General features: G+C 34.6%; 2 long non-coding RNA genes across 2 annotated transcripts; one reads left to right on the top strand and one right to left on the bottom strand.

The window, feature by feature from the left end:
• Nucleotides 1-2,343: 2,343 nt before the first annotated feature.
• On the bottom strand, nucleotides 2,344-3,084 carry LOC133708497 (uncharacterized). The gene is made up of 3 exons (XR_009845857.1): nucleotides 3,000-3,084; nucleotides 2,512-2,592; nucleotides 2,344-2,434 (listed from the first exon to the last, which is right to left on the bottom strand). It is a non-coding gene; the product is annotated as an uncharacterized LOC133708497 (long non-coding RNA).
• A 5,056-nt stretch (nucleotides 3,085-8,140) lies between these two features.
• Nucleotides 8,141-8,746, top strand: LOC133708979 (uncharacterized). The gene is made up of 3 exons (XR_009846121.1): nucleotides 8,141-8,261; nucleotides 8,351-8,425; nucleotides 8,532-8,746. It is a non-coding gene; the product is annotated as an uncharacterized LOC133708979 (long non-coding RNA).
• Nucleotides 8,747-10,531: the final 1,785 nt, after the last annotated feature.

The raw sequence follows: 10,531 nt of genomic DNA, 5'->3' as shown, positions 1-10,531 counted from the left end.
TCTGTTGATTAACAGCCTTGTATTTTTCAACCTGTACAAGAAAAAATAACAAAAATTTACCATCACAGACAAGTTTTCAAGTCATCTTTCATCACTTCCAAACATCGAAACCCAAACTCAATTAAGCCCTTATACCAAAAAAAAAAAACACAAAACTAACAATGCACCAGCAGCTTTAAGTACATCGATCCTTCTGTTAACCCTTGGTAAGAACCTGCATATGATAATGCAGAGATGAGTGAATCGGTTAAATACTAGTATTGTATATCTTGAAAAACCATCCTTCTAGAAAAGAAAGATAAATGTAAATCTAAACATCAGAAGCCTAGTGGCCCCATTTTCAATAGAAATAAATAATCAAGAAGAATATTGCAGGGTACCTCTATATTGCAGGGTATCAAGAAGAATAAGATCATGATCAACTTTTAATAGTCAACTTGGGGAAAAAATGCCCAGTTTGGAATTTCTTCCCAGAGACAAGGCAACAGCCATAGATCAAGGAACATAAATTATGGAGTCCTTCACATTCATTTATAACATTTTCATTACTTCGAATGAGAAGGGAAAATATGGTATGCATAGAGGGGTGAAATCTGTCCCAACGCACAAAAAATTAGAAATCAGGAAACTACATTGAGGCCATGCACAGATAATGAAAAAATAACTTTGAAAAATCACAAGTAATTCTAGAAAAATCGTTTTTAGGAGATTCTCCTAATACCCTCGTATTTCTGATATAGATTGTGGTACACGTCCATTAACAAATTGAATCTGTCAGAGGAGTTAAAAATCATATTAAAGAGAACCAAAATCTCACCCAAAGGTAAAAATGCTTACTGGTTCACCATACCAGACTGGACAATATGAAAATGAAAAGCGAGATCACAAATGTGCATTAAATCTTCACAGTGCTCATCAACCTCCATAGCCTTCACTCGGGAATCATACTCGGATGGCAGAGTATCCAAGATCAGGTAACTATCTTTGTTTACACCAACAAGATCTCCAGGCTTTAATTTATCAGGGTCAACAAGCCCAACAACAGGCAGAAAGATTGTCTGCAATCAATAAAAACCAATACATCCTAATTAAACAAGTGGGTCTAATATGGTACAAAAAAGAATTGGGTCCAAAATCAACTCTCAAATTTGAAGAAAATCATGGGACAGCTACATGCTGAGGTTACCCCCGAATTCAACAAACTCTAAAGAAGTTCATGTAGACAGATTAAGAACTCGTTTTCCAAATGTTGATGAATGACTGTTTTAAAATGAAGGATAATGCAAGAGCCACAATACGACTAACTGCACTCTTTGCTTTTACTAGTAATGTACAAAAATATGAACAAAACATTAATCAGCAGGCTTTACCTGACGAGTAGATGTTTTCAAAACAACACACTTGCCCTTTCTTTGTGAGTCAAGATCAATGTTTGCCCCATCTTCCTCAGCTTCATCTTCTGGATTCATTTCTAATATCTGAAAACGTTACAAGTCAGAACCAGGTAATTTTTGAATAACAACAAACTCATCATCTTAAAAAAACAGGCTCAGAGCTCAAAGGTTTGCATATAGTCTATATCTACAACAAGAGAGTCATGAGTGAAATTACATATTCATATACTTATAAGTCATCTAACAAGGTCTCAGGGTATGGTGACCCAAACAAGTTATATAATAGTTTAATATACGTCTTTCAACGGCTTAAAATTAAATTGGTACAAGTCTGCCATAAGTTGAACTTAAGTTAATGCATATCTGGCACATAAATTAGGCTAGGCTAGCAAAGCAAATTGGACACTTTTCCATTTGCATCCCGGATATTCAAAACCACAATAACTATGCTTAAAGCAAGAAACACCGAGACTAAAAAACCTAAATCCCACAGAAAAAAAGGAGCATACCTCAACAATGTTGCCGACCAAGTAGGGCAACTGCTTATAATTTATCCTGAAGGCAAGTAATATCACACAAAGGGAAACGTTTAGCTTGAATATTATAATTTATCCTCTAGTTCTATTGAAAAAACTCAATGTTTACTTGCTAAATTGCTATCACGCTAAGAAATAAGGGTATTATGTATATTGTTTTGCTTGAAGTGCAGAAAACTTAGTAGCTTGAAGGCTTCACTATCCATCATGAATTAGGGGCTTACCTATTCAAGATGATTCATGTGCTGCAGCCAAGTCCAAAAACAATTATGTGTCCTTATCTGTCACAATTACAATAAATATAAGATATGGTTACAATTAGTGTTAATAGCCCATGAACAATTTTTTGTATAAATGGTAAGTTTGGTTAGTGAATACCTGACTTTCTAAGACAACATCGACCCAATTCATAGCATGTTGCAGTTTCTGTAACATGGCATTGAGTGTAGATCCTGCATCTCCTTTGTAGGCGGTTATCACGTAGGTGGGCATTTCTATTACTTGCTGCAACAATCATCAAATCTCATTAGTGGATTACTAGTAGTGACGGTTCCTGTAAAGGAAGACACTTTTAAACTCACATGGTGGTGACACTGCAATATCATCCATGACGCCTTTAAACCAATCAAAGAAACCTTTTACTCAGCTTTCACAATGAATTACTACAAACAAATAGAGCTTGTCCGATAATTATGACACAACCACATGAAAGAATAAAACTGAAAATTTGTGCTCTCAAGTAAGACGGTAAGAAAGAGAAGCTACAAAAACTGGAAGGGACAAATACATAAGCTGTAATGTGCAGTAATACACTCTAGTGTACTTTAACAACATGGGATTTTTGTTGGATTAAAGTCATTCCATTAGAAGATAAGTCTTAAGCTGCACACACCAAATTTCACTTATTAAAAAATAAACAATATAGAACTTGAAAAACAAAATTCAAACTTGAGAAAAGCAATACCCCAAAGTGCAGATCCAAAATGCAAACTCTTAACAAACCATACTGTGTCAGCCATGTATTCTAGAGATTGAAAATCACAATAAGACAGAGGGTATTCAAATATACCTGGTTTTCAGTTCCCCTGAAGAATAAAGTATATCTTGTTAGCATTGTATATTGAGGGAGAGAGGGAGAGTAGGCCGTATTCTTCAGCATCCCAACTGGATAAGATAATTGTGCGTCGAGGTTTCCATCCTTTTTCCTGCACGCAGCTTCCCCAATCTCTGAGCAATGAGCAAACAGGATATAACGAAACAAAAATTGATAAAAGTTTTTTTAAACTTACCATCACTAAAGTTCAAATGCTATCCACAACTTTTGCTACTATTTTCTTTGGTTTTCAAGAACAGAAGAACTTTACTACTTCAAACCGAGAAAAAGAATACCACAAATGAAAAATAAGTAACAAAACCTAATATCAGTGGCACACTTAAATCCTACCACTAAAATATTACAATCAACCTCATGATATGCATGTCCGGTATGCCTTGTCAGTATGAACATTAGTTTTTGATTAGTTTAATGATTGTATTTATATTTTCAACAACCACTCATTCAAATAATTTCATTTAGCTGTCATCTTCAAGATTAACCAAGAGTCCATATGCTCACCTCTATCTGGAAGTAGAGTCCAAATCTAAGAAAAGCATATAAAAATAATAGGGAAAAAAAAATTTAACTGCAGTCCACAACATTCCGACCTTGTTCTATTCTTTTCCTCTTACCTTTTTCAAATAATCAGATATGGAACTTAAAATATTCATTCAAATATACCAGAAGCAAACAAAAGAAAAACTTGTTCTTCAAAATGATTAAATACTACAAAACAAATTCATTCCAACTCACAAAGATAAATTTAATCACTTTAAGCAGATTAAGAAAGAAGAAGAATTGTATGTATAGCAAACAATCACTATAAACAATTACCTCTTCTCCTTGCACACCCCCTTGCAATAGGATCACTAAACTTCAAATTCCACCGAGCAACCCAAAACAAACCCAAACTCGGATCCCTCTTCTTCTTCTCTCTAATCCACCGACTATCATACAAGTTCATTCCACTTCATTATGGTGAAAATGAACTACAATCAACTAATATTAGGGTTTTCTTCGGTCTGTATTCACCATGACTCTCTAATATACCAAATCCATATAATACAACTCGATTTACATGTAAACTAAGAAGAATTAGGGTTTTGTTAGAATAGATTCATACCTTGCAAGCAGTCAAAGTTCTCCACCTCCTTGGGCACCACATCAAGAACCGCATCAATCAACTCAGCCCCCTCCGTGTAGTGATCTTTTGCCCAATTGTTTCCAGCCCAGACTGACCGAAGATGAAGTTATCAGGATGGAAGATCTGACCGTAGAGACTAATCTAACGCTGTCCATGGTCCCAGGCTCCAGATCCATGAGGACGGCGTGTGGAACATACCTCCCGTCGCTGGATTTGCTTGAACGAGAGTGAGAGAAGAGTTTTCAGAGAGGTAGTTTTGTTGAGTGGAAGAGAGAGAAAGCTGAGAGGGAGAGTGGGAGAGATAGATGACTGGTGAGATCGGGGAGATGAAGAGTGATTTTGAGAGAGAGAAGCGGGAGCTCGGGTTTTGGCCGAATGGTGGGAAGTGAAAAATTGAAAATTTGGCCAAGTCAATTAAGAAGGGCACCAAGCATCTATCTATTGAACCTAAAAACTCAGACAACAGCAATTTCAGTATATTGTCTGAAAGAGAGTTGTACAATAGACAGCTGAAAAACTGTTGTGTGAATCAATACAATCAGACGACATCTTTTTCAACCATTGTATTAATGGTAATTGCACAACAGAGAAATAATAACTGTTGTCTGATTAAAAACAATCAGACAACATCTTTTATCAACCATTGTATAAATGAACCTTGGACAACATCACGTAATAACTGTTGTCTGAATTGACTCATTCAGACAACATCAAAAAAATCAACCATTGTCTGAAATGCTTTTGCACAAGAGCCAAGAAAAAACTGTTGTTGGATTCGAAAACTTAGACGACAGAATATTTCTTGCTGTCGTCGGATTATTTCAGACGACAGTTAAAATGTTTGCTGTCGTCTGATATGTGTTGTCTGATTCCGAAATTGGTGTAGTGATAGTTGGATTATTTGTTGAAAAACTATTTATTTTTAATAGTAGCACTACAACAGAAAGGTTTTTTAGCGACTAATTTTTTTGCGAGAAATTTATTTTCCTCAGTAAATGTCACTTTTTACGAGGAATATTTTGATTCCTCACAAAATATCATTCGGTTTTCTGCGAGAAACATATTTTCCTCACTATACACCACTTTCTACGATGAATATTTTAGTTCATCACTAAAGGTGACCATAATTTGATCGTCTAAATCATCATGTTATTAGCGAGGAAATATGAAACTTGGGTGAGGAATGTTTTCATCGCGAAAACAATATTCAACGAGGAAATAACGATTTCGTCGTTATTACTTTGGCGGAAAATTATGTAAAACCCGCCAAATTCAATGGTGACAAAACTATGGTTTCCTCGCTAAAAGTACGTGTTTTACGAGGAATTATTTCCTCGTCAAAAGAAGCAATTATGGAGGAAATAACGATTTCGTCGTTATTACTTTGGTGGAAAATTATGTAAAACCCGCCAAATTCAATGGTGACAAAACTATGGTTTCCTTGCTAAAAGCACATGTTTTACGAGGAACTATTTCCTCGTCAAAAGAAGCAATTAGGGAGGAAATAATGATTTCGTCATTATTTGTTTGGCGGAAAATTATGTAAAACCCGCCAAATTCAAGGGCGACAAAAGTATGGTTTCCTCGCTAAAAGTTCGTCTTTTACGAGGAACTATTTCCTCGTCAAATGAAGCAATTAGGGAGGAAATAAGGATTTCGTCGTTATTTGTTTGGCGGAAAATTATGTAAAACCCTCCAAATTCAAGGGCGACAAAAGTATGGTTTCCTCGCTAAAAATCCGTCTTTTACGAGGAACTATTTCCTTGTCAAAAGAAGCAATTAGGGAGGAAATAAGGATTTCGTCGTTATTTGTTTGGCGGAAAATTATGTAAAACCCGCCAAATTCAAGGGCGACAAAATTATGGTTTCCTTGCTAAAAGTCCATCTTTTACGAGGAACTATTTCCTCGTCAAAAGAAGCAATTAGGGAGGAAATAATGATTTCATTGTTATTTGTTTGGTGGAAAATTATGTAAAACCCTCCAAATTCAAGAGCGACAAAAGTATGGTTTCCTCGCTAAAAATCTGTCTTTTATGAGGAACTATTTCCTCATCAAAAGAAACCATTAGGGAGGAAATAATAATTTCGTCGTTATTTGTTTGGCGGTAAATTATGTAAAACCCGCCAAATTCAATGGCGACAAAAGTATGGTTTCCTCGCTAAAAGTCCGTCTTTTACTAGAACTATTTCCTCGTAAAAAATAAGCAATTATCAAGGAAATAACGATTTTGTCGTTGTAGATTTTGGTGGGAAAAAAATTATAATTAAGGGGGGGTGGGGGGGGAATTGGCGGTACTAAAAAAAAAGCCTACCATATTCTTTTTGGGCTTGGCACACAAAAAAAAAAAAAACATAAAACATAAAACAAAAATCAATATTATAAATAGATGACGACCAAACCCTAACATAAGGTTTCTCTCATAGCAGCTCTCTCTAGAACTCTCCTCTTTGGGTAAACATCTTACATCCTATTGTTTTCTTTTTCTTCTATTCAATCACAATTTGTTTTGCTAAATTCAAACTTGATATTATTTTGCTTTTGGCTTTTCTGTTTCTCAATGTCAATTGAAGTTTTCCTTTATATCATATCCATTATACAATATCTCTCTCCTAGTATAACATTGATTCGTTGTGGAAGTTCGAGTCTAGGTATGGATCCAATTGATGTATATTGATTGCATGCATATCATGGTTTCATTAAACAAAGAATGGTTTCATTAAACAAAGAAGTCACGGTACCTTTTTTTGCTTATTTGAATATTGATTATGCAATACTAGCTATCTAGCTAGCTAGTTCCTTTATATTCAGCCAAATCTTCATGAACTTTTATAAAGGAGGCTGACCTTTCTTTGCAGTTTCATGAAGAGACAGTTAGATTAAATATGTTATCTCCAAGAATCTTTGGGTTAAGTTTCATATGTAGTTTGTCTATAAAGATTATTTTCAAAAAAATAAAATAAAATCGTAGAGATTCTCATATTAATATGCATGATCCATATATGATTGAGAAATTTTGTCATAATCTGGAGATCGATTGAAGTTTGATCCCTTTGTCTTTTGAGAGCAGGGCTTCAATAGTTTCTTTTTTCGTCTTTTGGAGTTCGATTTCATATAAAAGATCTTGACGATCATCGAACCACACAAAATAGTGGGGTATATGTTCCCGGAGTTTTCACTGGTGGAAGTCATGATTATTATGGTGTTTTGCTAAGTATTGTGAAGTTAACGTACTTGGATATGAATAAGGTCTTCTTATTTAAGTGTAAATGGTTTAACACCGACGAATCAAGTAGGGACGAAAGGAGGAGAATGATACGATATGATTATAATCTTACTAGCATTAATACAAGCACTACGTGGTATGATGATGAACCCTTCATACTTGCTACGGAAGCACAACAAGTATTTTATCTTGATGATTATAAGTTGGGTTCTCACTGGAAAGTCGTACAAAAGGTGCAATTGAGACATGTGTGGGATGTTCCAGAGGTTGAGAATGCCAATGAAGAGGTAGATGAGGATGATGTTGATCCTGTGGCAAATGATGCTTATCAACAAGATGAGTTTAATGATATTCAGTGGTTTGTTCAAGAAGAAGGTCTTGAAACTCCTGAATTGCATTTGGACGATATTGAGCCGGAGGTTATTGCTTCAAATATTGTGAACAATGAATGGATGAACGATGGTAGGAGCGACAATTTCATAAGCAATGATATTGAAGAAGAAGATGATATTGAAGACGGTGATGAAGAAGAAATCATTTTAAGTGATGAGGATAGTGATTAGTTTATAATATAGTTTAATATTAATTTTTTGTTATTCATTTTGTTTTTGTGTGGACTAAACCTTATTATAATGTGTGACGTTTTGGGATTGAGATTTATAATGACAAATTGTAGTGGTAATTATTCTATTTATATTTATTTGAGGTTTATTAATGCCTCTTTGGCTACTGCTTTCTTATCTATTGTTATACATTTTTTTTTTCTTTTTTACAGAGAAGTTTGTTATTTGTTGATTTTGCATTTTTTATAATAGTATCACAAGATATGCTGTTCCAATGTGTCTAACATCCAAAAGGCTACTACTGGTATGTATTGTATTTTTTTTATAAGTTTATAATTCATTTAGTTGATTGATTAATTAATAATTTAATTTAACATGTATGTATAACAACAGGTAATGCACCGAGTAAACGCTCTCGTGTGCAAACTACTGATCAACCATGCCCAAATGGATCCAGTTCTACTTCAGGTAATTCTTCAATTTTTGTTTTGCTACAACAATATTTACAGAAAGTTAGATTTAACTTATTTATTTGACTCATATTGATTAATTTAACATGTGTGTGTAATAACAGGTAGTGCAATGAGTAAACGCTCTCGTGTGCAAACTACTAATCAGTCATGCGAAAATTCTGTAGAAGATGGACTCAATTCTGCTATTATTGGTTTGACTATTTCAATTAGTTTTAAATATTTTCATGTAATATGGTAGAGAACAATCGGTGACAAAACCATATGTATTTTCCTCGTAATAAGCAATCAATTGTAACAAAAAAGAATTTCCTCGCTATATGCTATAGAATGTATAACGACGAAAATAAATTTCATCGCTATACAATACACAACTTATGACGACAAAAATAAATTTCCTCGTTAAATATTATATTATGTATGACGATGAAAGTAAATTTCATCGCTATAGGTTATACAACTTACAACGACAAAAAGTAAATTTCCTCGCTATAGAATATAGTATCTACCGCGATGAAAGTAAATTTTCTCGCTATAGACTATACAACCTGCAACGACAAAAGTAAAATTCCTCGCTATAGACTATACAACCTACAACGTCAAAAGTAAATTTCCTCGCCATAGACTATACAACCTACAAAGACAAAAGTAAAATTCCTCGCTATAGACTATACAACCTACAACGACAAAAGATAAATTTCCTCGCTATAGACTATACAACTTACAACGATAAAAATAAATTTCCTCGCTATAGCAAATACAACCTACAACGACAAAAGTAAATTTCCTCGCTATAAACCTTATAACCTATATCGACAAATATAAAGTTCCTCGTCATTGAGTACTTTTGGCGAGGAATACACCATATAACCTACATCGACAGATGTAAATTTCCTCGTCATTGAGTACCTTTGGCGAGGAATAGTTTTCTTTCGTACAAGATACATATAAGGATGAAAATACATTTCCTCGTTAAAGATTGCTTATAGTGAGGAAAGACTTCCTTGCCAAAAGATACCTACAACGACGAAAATGTTTTTTCAATTTTTTTATTATTTATAATTTCTAAATTATTTACATATCATTAGCGAGGAAATAATACTTTAGCGATGAAATTTATTTTATCGGGAAATATATTTAACGACTATTTTCTGGTCTTCAGAAATTTTTAGTGAGAAAAAAGTATGAGTTTAGGCGAGGAAAAAAATTGTAGCTAAAGAATAACGGCGAGAAAAAAATATATTCATCGAGAAAAAGGATTGGCGAGGAAATAGTATTTTTCTCGTGGAAACTTTTCTTGACCACCCTACCGCGAGGAACTGGTGACCAAAATATTTTCCTCGCGAAAACACTACGGCGAGGAAATTGGAGTTTTCAGCGACAAATTTGTTCCTCGCAAATTAGCATTTCTGTTGTAGTGTAGGACTCACTCCTGAATTGACAATGCAGACCACCTTCACACCACATCATAAAATATAGGCCATATATGATCCACATTAACAAGTTAAATAACTCAATTGTCGGAAAACTAACAAATTGGACCTATTAGATCAAAATTGAAAGTGCAGGGGTGTTTTTGATGAAATTAGAAGTTTAGGGACTGAATTGATTTTGGACCTAAACCACAGGGTAGTAATTTGTATTTAGCCCAACAAATATTGTAGCCAAGTGAGTTCACAACATGTACCAGCCATCGCTCTATACTCGACCTTGGCATTAGACAATGAGATAGTCTTTTGTCTTTTGGTACGCCATGAGATCAAAGAATCTCCTAAGAAAACACAATATCCAGTAGTAGACCGGCGAGTAATAGGACAACCCACCCAATTTGGATCACAAAAAGCTCTCAAATTCAAATTGTGATTGGAACTTAAAAGCAAACCTTGGCTAGGAGAGGATTTCAAGTATCTGACAACCCGAAGTGCAGCAGCCATATGAGGTTGATGTTGCTTATGCATGAATCTACTAAGAACATGAACAGAATAGGTAATGTCGGGTCTTATGACTGTAAGATATATAAGCCGTCCAACCAAACGTCTATATGCAGCCGGATCCTTAAGTAGCTCACTTTTATTTGATAATTTGGCTTCTTCCATGGGACAAT

This window comes from Rosa rugosa, chromosome 5, assembly GCF_958449725.1.
Source record: "Rosa rugosa chromosome 5, drRosRugo1.1, whole genome shotgun sequence".
NCBI classification, from domain to species: Eukaryota; Viridiplantae; Streptophyta; class Magnoliopsida; order Rosales; family Rosaceae; genus Rosa; species Rosa rugosa.
Note: the sequence above shows the minus strand (reverse complement) of the source record. Positions and strands in the feature narration are given on the sequence as shown.